Source organism: Rattus norvegicus, chromosome 1 (assembly GCF_036323735.1).
Source record: "Rattus norvegicus strain BN/NHsdMcwi chromosome 1, GRCr8, whole genome shotgun sequence".
In the NCBI taxonomy this organism is placed as follows: domain Eukaryota; kingdom Metazoa; phylum Chordata; class Mammalia; order Rodentia; family Muridae; genus Rattus; species Rattus norvegicus.
In genome coordinates this window covers 22,455,421-22,473,206 of record NC_086019.1, presented here as the reverse complement: position 1 = coordinate 22,473,206, position 17,786 = coordinate 22,455,421, and the positions used below count along the sequence as shown (strand labels likewise).

The window sequence follows — 17,786 nt, the reverse complement described above, 5'->3', positions numbered from 1 at the left end:
CCAGGGGTAAGGGAAATGACTCAGGGTCAGGATTTGGCAGATGGGAATTGACTTCACCAGTTCCTCGGGAATGCTAGCTTTTATCTAACTGCCAGAAATCCCCCTGTAGTCCAGGTTGAACTCAATTGTGGATGTTTGGACATCTTGAGACAAACACCAATATGGCTGATTCTGGCCATAGACTATCCACTCATCTTTCTGCAGGGTTTCTAACCTGAATCCAGTCAGCCCCTCAGTACTCCAAAGTTGTTCATCGCTGATGTTGACTTCTGATAAATAAATATTGTGCTATTCACCTTAGGTTTGCAACCAAATTCGGTATTCACAGAAACTCCTCGAAGTGGGTACCATTTTTCCTCCTTGCTTCTACAAGGGCAGAGAATGAGACCAAGAGTTTCACTCAGACAATGATTAGTCAGGGGTGATGCAAGCCGGGAGCCTGGCACTGTTATCCCCTATCCATGCAAAAACATAGCTCTCTCTTCAAAGGGAATAAGATCGCTAATTTGGAGCCAAATAAGAATGACTATGCACAGAAATACAGATTCAGATTATCCAAAAATCCATGTTTCAACATAGTAACAGTTTTATGGAACTTTTATCCTAACAAATACTTCGGTGAAATATCAATGTGGTGGTTTGAATAATAATGGCCCTACAGGTGTAAATCCTGAGATTTGCTGTAGAAAAACCAGTTGTACCGTTTTGAGTCAAACTTGAAACAAGCTTTATTAAACACTGACCAAGATGGTCTTTGGTCACGACCACTCCCTGGAACTTCTACTTGAGCGGCCTGAGACACATTTTGCAGGCATTTATAAGAACAAACCCACAGGCCACCATACTTTCCCATGAAGCTTTGTTATTCTTCAAGAACTATAAATCCCAGGATTCCCGGAAGTTCCTTCGGTACGTGGGGCTTACTGGTTAATTCCAGGTATTACATAGGCTTATAAGTTCAAATGCTTGATCCCCAGTGTGTGCAACTGTTTGGGAAGGAGTAGGTAGTGTGAACTTGTACAAGGTGTGTCACTGGGAGTGTGGGCTTTGAGGTTTTGAAAGCCCGCACCATTCCCACATCCCCAATATCCTTTCTGCCTCCTGGTTGCAGATCAAGATGTGAGCTCTCAACCCTTCCTGCCGCCATAACTTTGCTTCACCATCGTGGACTCTAACCCTCTGATACAGTAAGCTTAATTAAACGCTTTCATTTATAAGTTCTATCAGTCATGGCGTTTTGTCACAGCAATAGAAAAGTAACTAAGACAGCCAGGTGGATTACAGCCAAGCCAGGAAGTCTCTACTGTGGGCCTCCGATGACTTTGTAGACCTCAATGACATTGTCAGCCTTTGGGTTGGGAGAAGCTAAGGATTAGGTTAGCATTTTACTAATAGTTACGAGGACCATACACAGATGGTAGACAATAATAACTACCTAAAACTATTCTAAGATAGATTATCATGGGAAAGAGTGCAGAACAAACGTAAGCTCTGGAGAATAGGAAGAATACCATAAAGCACTGTCCTCCAGACATGACCTCTGTTTCACATACCCACGGACTCCGCATCAGTGGCTATCCACACAGGGTCTCCACAAAACTAGGTCCAATAATATGTCAGGATGGATGTTGGAGGAGCTTACAAGACTCTAACTTCTCCGAGGAGCCATTGGCAGTTAATGGTTGATGGAAAAGTAGAAGTCAATAGCCCTGCTTGATGCGGTCACTGGTAAATTGTCCTCGCTCGAGTAAATAACCTCCTACCTATGTCTGTGTAGACGACCAAACAACATTGAGAAACTAAAAAGAGGAAGCAGGTCTGTGGGAGAAGGGAAAGGGAAGAAATGGAATATGCTCAAGTACATTTTACGTATGTGTATAAAATTGTTTAATATTTTTTTAAAGTTCAAGACAATTTGATTCTAAGCCTGCAGCAGCTTTCCGCAACCACTGTTTGGTTTTTTTTTTGTTGTTGTTTTTGTTTTTTTATTTTATCGGAGTTGTAGAATGCTTTTTGTTTGTTGTTGTAGAATGTTTTATCCTGGAAATGTCAACTCACACAGCCACATGCTTCTCTCACCTGAGATTCCCCTGCCTAAGCTCGACCCTGGAGCTGGACTCAACCTGTGGGATTTTAAAGAGAGGAAAAGCCCAGGTGGGAGTTGCATGACTGGAGCCCGGGATGTCTAGCCACTAGAAATGAAGGGAAACCCAGGATGGGAATCATAATAAGCCACAGATGTGACATCAAGCCTGCTGGATGATTCATCAGCTTCCACAGCTGGCTTCTCAGTCTGCAGGCGCTCCGGGTCACTTCCATGTGCTGAAGGAGGACGCATCCTTCCTACTCTTTCTCTCTGAGCTTTGGAAATCTGCCAGAAAGGCCTGATGGCAGCCTTAGGAGCTGTATGGGCAGCACCAGAGGAGTCCTTAGCCAAAAGCTCCAAGCTCTTCTGGGGATCAATGAGCCTCATCTGTTGGGCCTTACTCAAAGGTAGCCTTTCCACCAAGATAATTGGTTTAGCACAAAGGAGCCATTGTGGTCTAGACCTCACAGTTGATTGCTGGGTTAAGATAAGTGTGGCTCTCTCCTTCTTTCCCCCTGGAGGCCTCAGGGAGTCAAGTACTTTTGACCATGTGAAACAGATATCCTCCTTCCCATTGAGAATGATGTGGGTGCAGGGGAGGAAGGGAGATGTGAGCATCCACTGTTCCACGGTTAGCATGTGTTTTTACCCCTCATCTTCACACAAGCTGCAGACATCTCCTCTCACCAGAGAGTTGAGGACAATGTAGTGATCAAAGGCCCTCCAGATAAGTGGAAACTCTGCCCCTCAAATAATTTGATGACCCAAACTAGCCCAATTAACAGCATTCCTCTTCAAAGCATTTTCTCCTCTCATGTTCTTATGTATCTATATATGTATTTTTCGATTCAAATTAATTACAGAAGGTACAGAAAATAAATACCATACAAATAGGAAACTTGAAATCAGAGACAATTGCCATTAGTAATTTTATACATCTTTAAAGCTTTTATTATTTTTTAGCTTATTATATTTATTATTCTTAATAATAAATTTTTTTTCTTCCACCAAACCTTCCCAAGCCTTTTCCTACTCCTTCTCAAATTCATAGCAGCCTTTTCTTATACATGGCCTTGGCTTAACAACAACACATCATGTCTGACTTTCCACACAAAAGGTTACACATTTTCTTTGGCTGCAGCCCTACAAACTGCAAAACCTAGGTACCATCCTATATCATCAGGCTCCTTGTTACATTCAGCCACATCTCAACAACTGTCGTTCATGCAGCAGTAAGCCAAATTCTCTCCTCAAGATAAATTGCCAAAGCTCAAAATAAACACTAATTTAAGGCTTTGGAAATACCTTTCCAGAGAAAGATGGTATTCACTAATAGTTTCACTAGCGCTGAAAAGGGGCATAAAGACCTTTCAAAAGAACAGAGCAAACTGAAGAGTCCCCACATAGCACTAACAGAGCCAGCAAGCCGGGTTTCTCTGTCTCGTCATAACCTGACTCTCAATATACTGACGTCAGGACTTAATCATTCACACCAGAAGATGTAAACGATTCTCCCTCTGGTGTCCTCATCTCAAAGTTGTGAGGCGAGACAGTCGTAGAGACAGTTGATATCCTAGAGCAGTGGCCAGCTCACAATGATCTGAACAACATTGCTACTGTGTAGAACATAGGATGAAAGCACAGACAAGATTTTCATGGTATAAAAGCCCACACGTCTAAGGTACAGACTTACATGCGAATCTAACACAATTCATTGCTTAAATGGCAGCTCTTGTCTGGTTGCTTTATAAATCTCAAACTTCTCTGATCCCATAGAAATCCTATAACAAGAAAGATGATGTTTTGATCCTAGTATTTTTTTCCAGACCAGGCTAAGTACTTTGTTAGAGTTAGACTCCCTGTGTCTAACCACAAAGCTGCTTTGCCCACTAGATGTCCCCCATCCCACTAAAATTATTCTCAACAGTGTCCGCATCCAGGGACACTGAAAGGTCCATTCTCCAGTAAGCAGGAAACACACTATCCCACTGGGAGAGCCACAGAAAGAAACATGAAGAAAACAACATTGCCCACAAAAATGAAAAAGAAAAAGAAAACCACTTCATACCCAAAATAACTAAAATGACTTTAGATAGTAATGTACTCCCCGCATCCAGTTTACTCTTGGTCTCACTCGTCATTCATCAACTTCGGTTACCCCATTTCCTGCAGAGACCTATCTGCTCCTTCAATAACTAGAGCTGGGAAATTGAAGTTCTTTGACAGTTTGACATATGTCATAGCTTTCAGTCTGTAAAACAACCAGTTTGAAGGTTCTGGGGTTCAATAAGTCAGAGCCAGAATCTGAGCACGATGGTTTGCCTGACGTCTCCTCTCTATTTTCAACTCCATGCTTTTGTGAGCTTCCAACTGGCATGGAAATCATGCATAAATTTACAGAAGATAAGCAGACACGTTGAAAGACATAAGTATGTAGGGGCATTGGTTAGGCAGATCTGATGGATAGTCGACTCACATATAATGTTACATGCATTTGAAATTCAGCCGCCTGATAAACTTTCCCCCACAATTCAAGACCTTGCTTTATTTCTAAACTTTAGACAACTTCTTATTCCATGAGCAATAGAATTTGTTCTTAAATCTCACCACAACTTGCCTTCTTGTCTCTCTGCACTTGATGGAAAAATCAAACCCATTGTTGCATTGTTTATTGATATGCCCACTCACACAAGTGAGCCTGTGCAGGCCTCTTCTGCTCTGCTGCGAAAACAGCCTGAGGCTGACTCTCTCATCCTAAAAACATACACATGTGTGTGCACGCACACACATACCCTGACTCCCCCCCACCTCCCCACACCTTACACCTACGTACACAAACCATTTGCAATCCTACATTCCTCTGGACCTCAGATGACAAGCTATCACCACTCCTTACAGTCTTTCAACTTTAAAATCTCTGCCCTGTGCCATTGTATTTTTAATGGTCTGAGTGTTGAGTCCTGAAAAATTCAGATGTCACAATCCTAATCACCAATGTGAAATTCAAAGACAGGGCCCTTTAACGTGTAGCTAGGTCAAGAGGTGGAGGCCTCACAAATGAGGAGTCCATCCTTTTTATAAGACAGGCTGAGGCCACCTGTAGCTCCTTCCCCCATATGAGGATTAGAGAAGACTGTCTACGAGGGTGTAGCCCTCAGAGATAGCAATGGTCAGCTCCTTGATGGTAGACTTTCCAGGCCCCAGAGCCATGTGGAGCTTGTTTCTGCATCTGTTTCTCAGTCAATGGTATTTTGCTATAACAGTGCAGTCTTAATGCATTTTCCAGAGCCTCACACACTAACCCAGCTTCAATAAATCTTAGCATTTACCTCTTTATCAAGGTAATAAACTATTATAAATATAGCAGAAACTTTCATATACCACCTCTTAACCCCTTCTATCTCCCCCCACAAATGTTTATGTCACACATGACTTACACCTTTTATTAAGTGCACACATTTTAATGAGTGATATTTAATCTTCCAGTACTCTTATTAAACATCCTTTTTCAATAGCACCATTGTTAAAACTTTCAACATTGCTTCCGAGATTTACTTTCATGAGATATGTAAGATTAGATGGCCACACTTGGATGGGATGTCCCTGTGTGTTCATGTCACATTGTGTCCATGCAGCTGCTGAAATCATTTCCATTTAATCTCTGTCTTCATTCCTTTCTAAGTTTTCATCATCCCCAGCCTGAGTCATCACGGAAGCCTGTTGTATGTTCTTTAAGATGGCATACAAAGCCCTCTGGACTTGGCTTGTCTCACCTTTGCACTGTCCTACCCTTTGATTGGCTCTATATAAATGCCTTTGTTGCCAGCGCGCTTAATTCTCACTGTCCCTTCCACCTGTCAGGTTTCATCCTGTCTGATACTCCCCCAGATCCGTGTATGACTGACCACCCAACTTTTCACTTTCCAGGATCAACTGTCTTCCTCTGATAGACCTACCCTGTGTGTTCTCTCTATAGGACTCCAGAGTCCTCGCCTTGTCCCTGTTTCTGTCCTCGGCACTCTCACAACTGTCACGCATCCATACATCTTGTTCATTTGCATACAGTTTACTGTCTAACTTCCCACCAAAATGTACATTGTATGAGAGCGAGTCCTGCTTATCTACCGCCTTAGCGTCTTTGACAGTTTCTGATCCTGATTGGTTGGTTTGTAATTAGAAGGAAGGACAAGAAATGGACAAAGGCTAGAGCAATTGAATAAACAAAGGAATGAGAGTTCAACCCAGAGGCATGAGTTCTTTTGGGGACTTAGCTTCTGGCCTTTCTTAGCTTGACCGATGCCATAAAACAGCACTGACTGGGTAGTTCAAGCAGGAGGAGTTCATTAGCACAAGTTCTGGAGGTTTAAAGTCCTATTTCAAGGTACCAGCATGACCAATTTCTGACGAAGCTTCTCTTCGTGGCTTCATCTCAGTATTCTCAATGCCAGGAGTTAATTGGTTTGTATAAAAGGCCCTATTCTCATTACCTTATCCAATTCTAATTACCTTTGAAGTGCCCGTCTATAAATTCCACCAACTGAGGGTTAGGGCTTTAATGCATAGGTCAGAGGAGTATAGTTCAGTTCTCCCTCTCTCTTCCCTCTGTGGGCCCAAGAATGATCATTTTTATAAGTAGTTTTCAGTAAAGTGCTCACATCTCCTTTGCTCCTCCCTGCTGTCCTGTGTACTTGTAATATTTTCCAGTGCCTACTTGGCTGCCACCCACATTCAATATTGTGAAGTCCGTGAGGATTTGCCAACCCTTCATCATGTTACGTCTGGTACAATGACTGGCAGGTAGAAAGGATATAAGTATGCACTGATTGAATAAAAAATTCTTGAGAAAATCCTACCACCTAAGAAGGCACTAAAATATGACTAAGGTCACTAATATTTATATTCTGAGGCACATAAGAACTACTCAGAGCAGTAGTCCCAATAAAAATGTCTGCTTGTCATTCATTATCATGGCATTAAGGCTCCATATGAGTTCTAAGACAGTCTATATGGATTGCTTATATTATTAAATTAAATTATAGTATTAAATCACCATAGACTGAGCCACCTACATAATAGAATTTTATTATCCCACATGTCTAGGGAACACTGTGAGGTAAGTTGGCAGGGTCGGGGCCTCCTGAGGGCCCTGAGGTGCCTCGTGACCTTATACATGGTCATCTATTGCTTTGTCATCCTTCATTGCCCACCCTATAACCATCCGTGTCAGCTTTCTATAAGACAGAAGTGTACTGGGTCATCTATCATCATCTATGTCCAATGTCTGTCTATAAGACAGTAGTTGTACTGACTTGAGACCACCATGGTGAGCTCATGGTCACTAATTACCACTCTAAAGATTCTGTATCTGAATGTAGTCTCAGATGAGTGTCCCATTAATTAAGACTTTTAATGTAGAGAATTAGATGGAGATAGTATTGGGCCTCTAGCACAATTTTGCCATGAAAATGAGAAAAACAAGAGGCAAGGGGTACAAGCCATCAGACAAAAGCAAGGAGAAAAGAGACACCCAAAAACCCCGAAGAGAAGGAGAGAGCATACCTGCAGGAGTTAAATACAGAAGGGGGGGGGAAGTATGCACAGGAGAGAAAAAAAAAACAACAAAGTAGAAGACAGAGACTAAACAAAGACAGAACCAACTCGTGTTAATGAACAGGGGCTTGGGCAAAATGCTTGGGTATATTTAGAACAGCCAATTTAAAGGAGCAGGAAAGGCTATAATACGTTTTATAAAGCAGTCCTTCAATTGTGGCCATGTGGTTTCAAAGATTGCTTCTTAGAAGGTAAGCCTCTAGGCACATGAAAATCGTTAGCTGCTTAAAAAGAGTTGGCTTCCACTGATCCGATGGCTTCCGGTGGCTTGCATTGCAGAGTAAGCCACCTCCCATCACAGAGCAGAAAAGGAGGACAATATACCGGGAGTTAAAAATTAATTAAAGGGCTGGAGAGATGGCTCGGCGGTTAAGAGCACTGCCTGCTCTTTCAGAGGTCCTGAGTTCAATTCCCAGCAACCACATGGTGGCTCACAACAACCTATAATCAGGTCTGGTGCCCTCTTCTGGCCTGTAGTTGCATACATGCAGGCAGAAAGCTGTATGATGTATACATAATAAATAAATAAATAAATAAATAAATAAATAAATAAATAAATAAATAAATAAATATTTTTAAAAAATTAATTAAATAGCAGGAATTCCTTTACGTCTTGATTCTTTCCTCTCACATTCCTCTTGGCCTCCTTCATTCTAGGGTACCCACTTGACTCTCTAGGAGGAGTGAATCATGGGTAAGGAACCACATGGGAAGGGGCTGCAGGGGTAGAGTAAGAGAGGAGAGACTGACTTAGGAGGTGAGTCACACTTCAGAGATTGTTGCCATTAATAGCGTTACTTGGCAAGAGCTTCCTGAATCATCTCACTTCCTGAACAGGGTGGATGTCTGTTGAGATTTAAATTGAGTTCATAGATTTCAAAATGATGGAAAAGCATGTAGCTCACTAAAGCTGCAAGGTTTATGTTAAGTGTTTATATAGTGACAGAGTAGCACCAGAAAGGTGTATGAGCTGCTCTTGGCAGTCACCTGCTTTCATATTACAAGGGTTTGCTTCTTTTGCCTACTTCTGGTTAATAATGATAATAATAATAATAATAATAATAATAATAAACAATGTTAGTTTTAGATTTAAGATGACATTTTAAATTCAGTCTAGGTATCTAAATTCATGTCTTTTTAACTCTGATTTCCCCCAGTTTGCTACTCACCGGCTCCCTTTGTAGTGTGTATCATTTCCTTATAAGAAATTAGACATGTTTGAGTTTCTGTTAATGACATGGATAAGGTAAAGCATGTGTTCTGGGAAAGGAGTCACCTCCCAAAATACAGAGAAGGATTGAATGGCAGAGAGCCACATAAGCTTAATCAAAACGAATTGGAATGCTGGTTTAATGTCGAAGGGCCCCAGATGTTCGTTAACTTCCCTGGAAGAGCCCTTTTCACCATGAGTCCATCCTAAAGGCAAACTTGGCCCTTTGCTACATCTCTAAAACAACTCCAACATCCTATGTGTTTTGTAAGTCACACCAAGAATGCCTAAAGAGAGGGGTGGGGGGTCAGGCGGATGAGGGCGAGGCAGATAAATTACATCACACATTGCCCACACGAATCTAGGAAAAATTAAGCTTCCTGCTCACCCCCAAACCCCTTTCTCTCTTCTGCCCATCAAAAAAGAAAATATTTTCCGCTGTTATTAAATTCAAATCCAGTCTTTAACTGGAGCTCTTTAGCTACCGGAAGGAAAGCCAAGCAGATGGCCAACAGTGTCTTTCACAAATAGCACTCATCAAAACTGCAACAAAAATAAGTAATTAATGATGATTTTTCGTCAATCAAGTCTATCCCTGAAGTATACATAAAAACGAATGGGGAAGGCAATAAAATAAAATTTAAAATAGGTGCTATAAAAATACATGTGTGAGTGTGGTGCATGAGTGTGTGTGTGTGTGTGTGTGTGTGTGTGTTTGTGTCTGTGTGTCTGTGTCTATGTCTGTGTCTGTGTCTGTGTGTGTGTCTGTGTGTGTGTGTGTCTGTGTGTCTGTGTATGTGTGTGTGTGTCTGTGTGTGTGTCTGTGTCTATGTCTGTGTATGTGTGTGTGTCTGTGTGTGTGTGTGTCTGTGTGTCTGTGTATGTGTGTGTGTGTCTGTGTGTGTGTCTGTGTCTATGTCTGTGTATGTGTGTGTGTCTGTGTTTGTGTGTATGTGTCTGTGTCTGTGTCTGTGTGTGTGTCTGTGTCTGTGTGTGTGTGTGTCTGTGTGTCTGTGTGTCTGTGTCTGTGTGTCTGTGTCTATGTGTGTGTGTCTGTGTGTGTGTCTGTGTCTATGTCTGTGTATGTGTGTGTGTCTGTGTGTGTGTGTCTGTGTGTGTGTGTGTCTGTGTGTGTGTCTGTGTCTGTGTGTGTCTGTGTGTGTGTGTGTGTGTGTGTGTCTGTGTCTGTATGTAGTGGTAGTGGCAGTGAAGTCCTGTAGTTAAGAGAAGATTACTTTCACCAAGTGGGTACATACAGACGCTCATATACCCATAGACACACGTGGACAAGCACCAGTTTAAAGACAGACAAGGACTCTTTCAGCTTTGACCTTAGCCTCCCCTTGCCCCAAACTTTGGAACTGACAACTTTGGAGCTCCAGGTGACAAGATGGGGCTTTCTAACTTAAGCTGCCTTTGTGTGGAAATCTTGTCCTGTATAGAGTCTCAAAACTCAGGATTTTTGTAAAGAGAGAAAATCCACATTCCTGTCATATGAGACAATGTACACATTAACTTTCCTGACTATGTAACTGTTTCCCTGTACATCAAAATATTCCACATAACCTAAAGATACACAATGCAGTATAGTTAGTGTTTTAAAAAGTACATTGCAGTAGTGTTTCTTAGAACACATGGAGCCTTTCAAAACAATTATTTTTTTAAGAAATCAAAAAAATCCTATACTGTTACATACTATACCCATATCTATACTGCTGTATACCCATATCCTATACTGCTGTATACCCATATCTATACTACTATATACCCATATCATACACTGCTCTATACTCATATCTGTACTGCTTTATACCTATATCATACACTGCTCTATACTCATATCTGTACTGCTTTATACCCATATCATACACTGCTCTATACTCATATCTGTACTGCTTTATACCTATATCATACACTGCTCTATACTCATATCCTATACTGCTATGTTCCTATAATCATACACTGCTAGATATGCATATCCTATACTGCTGGATACTCATATCCTACACTGCTCTATACTCATATCTGTACTGCTGTATACCCATATCCTACACTGCTGTATACCCATATCCTACACTGCTGTATACCCATATCCTACACTGCTGTATACCCACATCCTACACTGATGTATACCCATATCCTACACTGCTGTATACCCATATCCTACACTGCTGTATACCCATATCCTACACTGCTGTGCACTCATATCCTACACTGCTGTATACCCATATCCTACACTGATGTATATTCATATCCCACACTGTTGTATACCACACTGTTATATATCTCATCTGGCTGATCAAAATGACCTGTAGTTAGAAGTACCGAGACAGCTTCCTCTCATCTGCAACCATTCTAGGCCAAGCAGCATCTAAAGCTACGTAGAACCAAAGGGTAAAAAGATTTACCTTGACAACTGTCACATATCCAAATTCGAGCTTTTTTCCAACCATTTATGCCATCACTCGACAACCGGCTAGTAATTGTCCACTTACCGTTTCCAAGCATGTGGGCCGTGGCTCGTAAAGTCAGGGTGGCCACGGAGGAAAACCTAGCCTGCAGTTTCCATCAAATCCGTCTGAACTGCAGACAGGGCTTGAGTCATCCTGACTCTGCTTGGTTATTGAAGTTATATGGAAACTTTCTTCCATGCCTTGGCCCTGCTGCTGGCTCTGACAACTGCTTCCAGTCTTCGGGTGCTCTGTGCTGCTCTCCCTAACTGGTCCCCGAAACACGACATGGCTTTATTCTTCTGTCCTCTCTCACACTATTTCTGTGTTTCAGGATATATGCTGACAGGTTACCTCTGCTCCTCCTGCTTCAGAATACAGACACACTTTAGATTTCTACACTTGACTTCTTATTAGCCATCACTTCTCAAAACCAATTCGGCTATGCAGTGTGGATTGGCTGCTTGGTTGCGCTGGACGTCCTTGATAAAAACAACTATCAAGTGGTAGCGTCTCTCATCACAGACTCATCTGTGACTCTTAGGTAGCTGGCATCCATTCTGATGAGGGGTGTGGAGATAAGAACTGGAAAACTAGTTTCTTAAGGAAATATGCATTTCTAGGGGTTGGGGATTTGGCTCAGTGGTAGAGCGCTTGCCTAGGAAGCGCAAGGTCCTGGGTTCGATCCCCAGCCCCGGAAAAAAAAAGAAAAAAAAAAAAGAAATATGCATTTCTAGAAGACCAGGAAGAACTAAAATTAATGTAGGAAACCTTATATGGGAACAGTTGAGAGCTCCCAGGAAAAAGCTTTCAGGGCAATGGAATCAAGTTGCTCTGAGGACATCCATGCCCTCAGTGCAGGAGGCTGCACACTGAGGCACGGTCCTCTGTTTTCTGAACCTCATTTAGTTCAACTGTACTATCTCTCAGTGTTGTGTAAATGCTAGACACAAAAGCTCTGTGAGTGCGTATAACAACAAGGCATCCGCACAGGGCCATGGAGTGATCAGTAGTACCGTGTCATTTCCACGGCTTGATATGTACAATAGGCCCATCAGGTGTGAACATTGGGGAAGATGGCCAAAGAACGACTCCAGCCCTTTGAGCTTATTTTTTAACTTCTTGTCAGTCTGTAATAGTTTTCATAATACACTTTGAAAATTCTGAAAGACATTTTTAAAAAAAAATCTTCCCAGAAGAATTTCCCATTACACTAACGAAATAATACTAAAATTTGGCTTGCCCCATTTCTAGTATATTTTATGTCTAAAAGTACTATGCCTTTCTACTTTAGTTTTTCCTCTCCCAGTACCTCCCAGGTTCCCTCCCCTAGTGCCCAGAATACAAGCTACTCAACAAACACTGAAAGAAATGATAGATTCAACAAAATCGTAGCTAGGCTAGACATGGGCTGGAGAATTGAATGAGGCAGATGACCCCAGTCAGTGAGGCAGACAACCAAGTCTTCCAACGGATTCCTCTCATCGTAGCCATCAACTGAAGACTTGAGTCTAAATTGGTGCTCTTGATGTATGAAAGTTCAGTTTAAACTCTCAGCCTGAAGGCAGAACCTGAGGGAAGAGCTGGGGGAACCCTTGCAGAACAAACATGTTTACGGAGCGGCGATCCAGGTGAGGTGAAAGATTTATCCGAATCAACTGCTGTGTCCAGTCTGTCTGAACCACAGTGCCCAACCCAGTGTAAATTTGTGGTTTTGTTCATAATATGTTCCAGTGATGGGATTAATTATGCCTCTGAATGTGGAGGATAAAATTGTCCTTAGGATTTAAGGATATACCAGTGACAAGGGATTGTCATCAAGATTGACCAAAGGAAAAGTTCAGGGCCACCACAAGCAGTAAGGATGGACTGACTCATCCTACAGGAAGTAAGAGAGTCAAACTTCCAAATCAAAGGCAGCAACCAACAGGCACCATCAACACATCTGCTGGCACTGTGCCTAACCCACGCTGAAGGGACACCCCTGATTTCTTCTCTAAAAGCTTCTTACGCTATCAAGAGTGTATACAATACCCGTGGAACCTGGCTTGTGTCTAGTAATTCACTCCCTGTGAAGTAAATACTAAGTAATCACCTTTTGTGGAAAAGAGAAAACTCCACTGTACTAGGTAAGGAGTCTACAACGGGGAGACAGAATTTAACCCCAATCCACTGTCTGAAACTTAGGGATGAACTCACAGCCTCCAGGGGATCAAACAACCCTTTCACAGGGGGGCCGCCTAAGACCATCAGAAAACACCAATATTTACATTATTAATCATAACAGTAGCAAAATTACAGTTATGCAGTAGGAATGAAAATAATTCTATGGTTGGTGGTTACTACGGCGTGAGGAGCTGTACTAAAGGGTCACAGCGTAAGGAAGACTGAGGACAACTGATCTAGTCACTGCTGTCACTTGGCGCTCAAGTAAGGATGCCGCGCTAGAGGAGTCTTTAGGAGATTATTAGCAACAAGTAGGGCAGGTACCGTGTTAAGGAGACAAAACAGAAGGAGTCGCTGCAGTGGTCTATGGCAAATTTTCTTAACTTTAAGAACAATCAACTAATTGTCCTGTAGTCCTTTGTCACTCCTAGAAAGCGCTGTCATTGACAAGTCAGCAATGTACTCAGTGGCCTCCCCAGACTTCTAAACCTGGGAACCTTAATTTGCTCATTAAGAAACATGAAAACGACAGAATAGAGCTGCTCCTTTAGCCCCACATCCAGTGGGACATACACTTTACTACTTGTTATTCCAGCTACATTCATCCTGTGGGTTTGGGATGAGTCTAAATTGCCCCGATTCCCTGTCATTGAAGGGCTGAGGTTTGCTGCTGTCTGGATGTTTATCCAAATCCCAGTCCCCTGACTGAGGGAGTGATCATGGTCCACCAGGGACACAGTGTAAAGAGGAAGTCATTTCCTCCGAGAGCCTTGTTTGTGTTTTTGACAACTGTTTCAGTTTATAATCCATTTCCATTCCCATATCCTGCCCTCCAAAAGTAAACAGACGACAGCCGTGGTGATGTGGGGGTGTGGGTGGAAGAGGAGGAAAGAGATTTCCCCAGAGCAAGAGGATGTTTTTAGCGAACCCAATTTAATTTGAAATAAACTCAAATCCCCAAGCCAGATAGAGCATAGGCATTAAGATCAGCCCAGTTCACAAGCATAAACATAGCCTCCAGAAACCCCATCTATGCGTACTGCATGGTCACACACTACTGGAAATTCTTATATCAGACTCCAATAGCGCTGGTGGTCAATAGTGAGCTTCTTTATGTGAACAGGCACACGTCTTTACCCACCTTCCTCATCTGTCTACCCAACCACACAGCAGGGAAGGAGCTCTTTCCCGGATCAGAAACCAGTGACCATTATATCTAAGTCTTTGCAGAAGCACAGACTCTTCTCTCAAATTATGACTCTGAAAACTGTCCCTGGAAGTTTTTTGGTTTTCATTTCTGGGTTTTTCCCCCCCCAAGGATACAATTTCGCCAAGAGAATACATTTTTCAAAACTCTAAGTTTAGAAAATAAGTCAACCTTTAGAGTTTCTCTTCTCTCCGACTCTTTTCCCAAGACCTTAGCTGACATCCTCGCGTTAGAAAAGTCCCCTCTCTACAATGATAACTCATTGTAATTTCTTGTTTTTGAATTTTGAGACAGGATGTCTCTGTGTAGCCTTGGCTTTCTTGGAACTAGTTCTGTAGATCAGACTGGCCTCGAATACACAGAGATCCACTTGCCTCCCAAGTGCTGGGATTGAAGGCGGGTGCCATATCTGGGCTTCATTGTGGTTTTGATTCAGTAAAATAGGACCTCATAGAAATATCCCTTTTGTATATGCTTATTTATCAAACTACATATAGCCAAAACTACCGGTAGCACATGGTCCACTTACTCCATGGCAGGCATTTAAGCTGTGTTAAATTCCATGTATAAAAAAAGCCTCTCAAGGGTGCTGGAGAGATGGCTCAGGGTTAAGAGTACCAGCAGCTCTTCCAGAAGATCCAGGTTCAAAATGTCCGGCACCTGCACGGAAGCTCACAACCATCAGTAACTCCGATTCCAGGCGATCCCCCTGATGCTTTCTGTTCAATACAGGTACCAGGCATCAAGTGGCACACGGATGCGTGCACACAGAGGCAAAACTCTGTACAGAATAAAAACGAAAGCCTTTCGAAATGTGCGTAGTTACATATTTTACTGCCAACAGACAACAAAGGAAAACCCCGTTGTCTGAAATTATTGAGTTTTATTCTATGAAAGTAAAATATCAACTTGCAAAGACCAAGGTATGATCCTTAGGGATGCTCAAGTTATCCTTCCTTACCACACACGTGCCACTTACCACACAGGTCTTGGGGACCAGACTGCAAAGCACAAGTCACTCGCTGAAATGTCACATGGCAGCTGCTGTGCTCTCCTCAGTAAGTCCCTTTTTTTTTTTTTAATTTTTTTTTGATAGAATGGGCTTTCTTTTCTTTTTCCAAGTTTTAAGTGAACATACATCAGTTATACAGAGTGGACTTCATTTTGAAATTCTGTGCATGTGAACAATGTGTTTTCAACATAGTTACTCCATGGCCCTTTCTTGACCCCATCCCCTCTCCCTGACCCCTTCCTCTCCCTGACCCCATCCCCTCTCCCTGACCCCTTCTTCTCCCTGACCCCATCCCCTCTCCCTGACCCCTTCTTCTCCCTGACCCCATCCCCTCTCCCTGACCCCTTCTTCTCCCTGACCCCATCCCCTCTCCCTGACCCCTTCTTCTCCCTGACCCCTTCTTCTCCCTGACCCCATCCCCTCTCCCTGACCAGCCCTTTTCTACTTTCAGGCCCTTTTATTTTTTTATTTTTTAAAAAAGGGATTTCTAAATCTTGAAAACACATTCTCCTAAAAATTAGCTATTATCTGAGGGGGAAAAAAAACATTTGCTTCTAAGCCATAGTAATCTGAACAGACATTTTCCTAAATCCCATATTTTAAACTACGTTTTAAAGGAGAGCCAAGCCGAGGGCCATAGGTCAGTAGGTTTTTTTGTTTTTTTTTCTTTTCTTTTCTTTTTTTTTGGAGCTGGAGACCGAACCCAGGGCCTTGCGGTTGCTAGGCAATCACTCTACCACTGAGCCAAATCCCCAACCCCGGTCAGTAGGTTTTAATCATTGTAAGCACTGGTTGGTAAGATTACATATGAGTTTAATATTTACGTATGTAAATGTATAATTTATTTGTATTTAATACACTCCATATTTATATAGTATGGGTAGTCTTTCAATGAATGTATACCACTTTAAAAATGAAACTTTTCAGTTTTGAATGGTTGAAAACCATGCTTCACTGAACTCAGAATTGAAAACATAGTCCTGATAATGAGATCTGTAGCAACATACTCATTTTATTTTAAATTGTGGACATAGAAATAGAAATTACCCATTTTATGGAATTCACCTGCAAGATAGATGTCCCAGAAACGTAAAAGTGCGTATTTGCAACGTTATTCATTGCTGTATCTTAGTAATTATGTTGGGACCGACCTATACGTAAAGGCGAGTTTATCAATAGTCAGTCTGTAAACACCAGCTCAACCATGTGAGCGCTCTGGTTCAGAAACCACCACAGACATCAACACCACATGTTTCTGCCAAATACTGAGGACGAATGTCACCAGTGTAATGTCCTGGTGCTAAGTGGACAGCAGGAACCTTGTCATGAGGAAATGTCACACAGACCCTAATGGAAGGCCGTCTGAAGAAACATTCAAAAACATCCACGCTATTTGTCAAAGTCTGAGAAATGAGACTGCGTTCCTAACAACAAACAGCAGAGACTGCTTAGCACAGTGACATTCAGATCCCAGACCGGAGAAAATGTCGTGAAGGGTATTATTTAAAGACGGAGTTTCGTAGCTCCATGACGTGCATGTCAGTAGAGTCTTGACCTTAAATTTCCTGATTGTGTTAGTACCTGGATCTTAGAAAATTATACACGGAAGTCTTGGGAGTAGATGGGCCAGATGACTACAATGTACTGTCATAAAGCTCTTTTAGTGTGTTTACATAATGTTTAACATATATACACATAGAGTACATACATCCTTATGGAGTAGTTTAAATGTTCACAATGGGCGAAGCTCAAGTGAATGTCATACAAGAATACTTTATGCTCTTTTTGCAGCTTTTCCATGTATTTCATAGTCTTTATAAATAATAGTTCTATGGTAGTGTTTATATCTTAGATTTAAAATGTAAGATCTTATTGTAGAATAAGGATGTCATACTGAAAATCATAGCTGAAGTTTCAATTCCCTCAGGGTTCATGGTCCTTCAAAGCGTGTTATTTATTCTTCCAGAATAATATCTCCCATGTGTTGTATTCCTTGTTTTCTCGCCTTTTTTCTTCTGCCAACCATGCTGGAGACTGAATCAGGC

The 17,786-nt window shown here is 42.0% G+C and overlaps 1 long non-coding RNA gene across 2 annotated transcripts in view; it reads left to right on the top strand.

The window, feature by feature from the left end:
- LOC102553363 (uncharacterized) overlaps positions 1–17,786 on the top strand; it is a 29,133-nt gene that overhangs the window by 9,961 nt on the left and 1,386 nt on the right. For both annotated transcript variants that reach the window (XR_005497474.2, XR_349889.5), the window contains exons 3-4: positions 1,112–1,187; positions 2,030–15,787. This is a non-coding gene — a long non-coding RNA (uncharacterized LOC102553363). The remainder of the gene's footprint in view (positions 1–1,111; positions 1,188–2,029; positions 15,788–17,786) is intronic.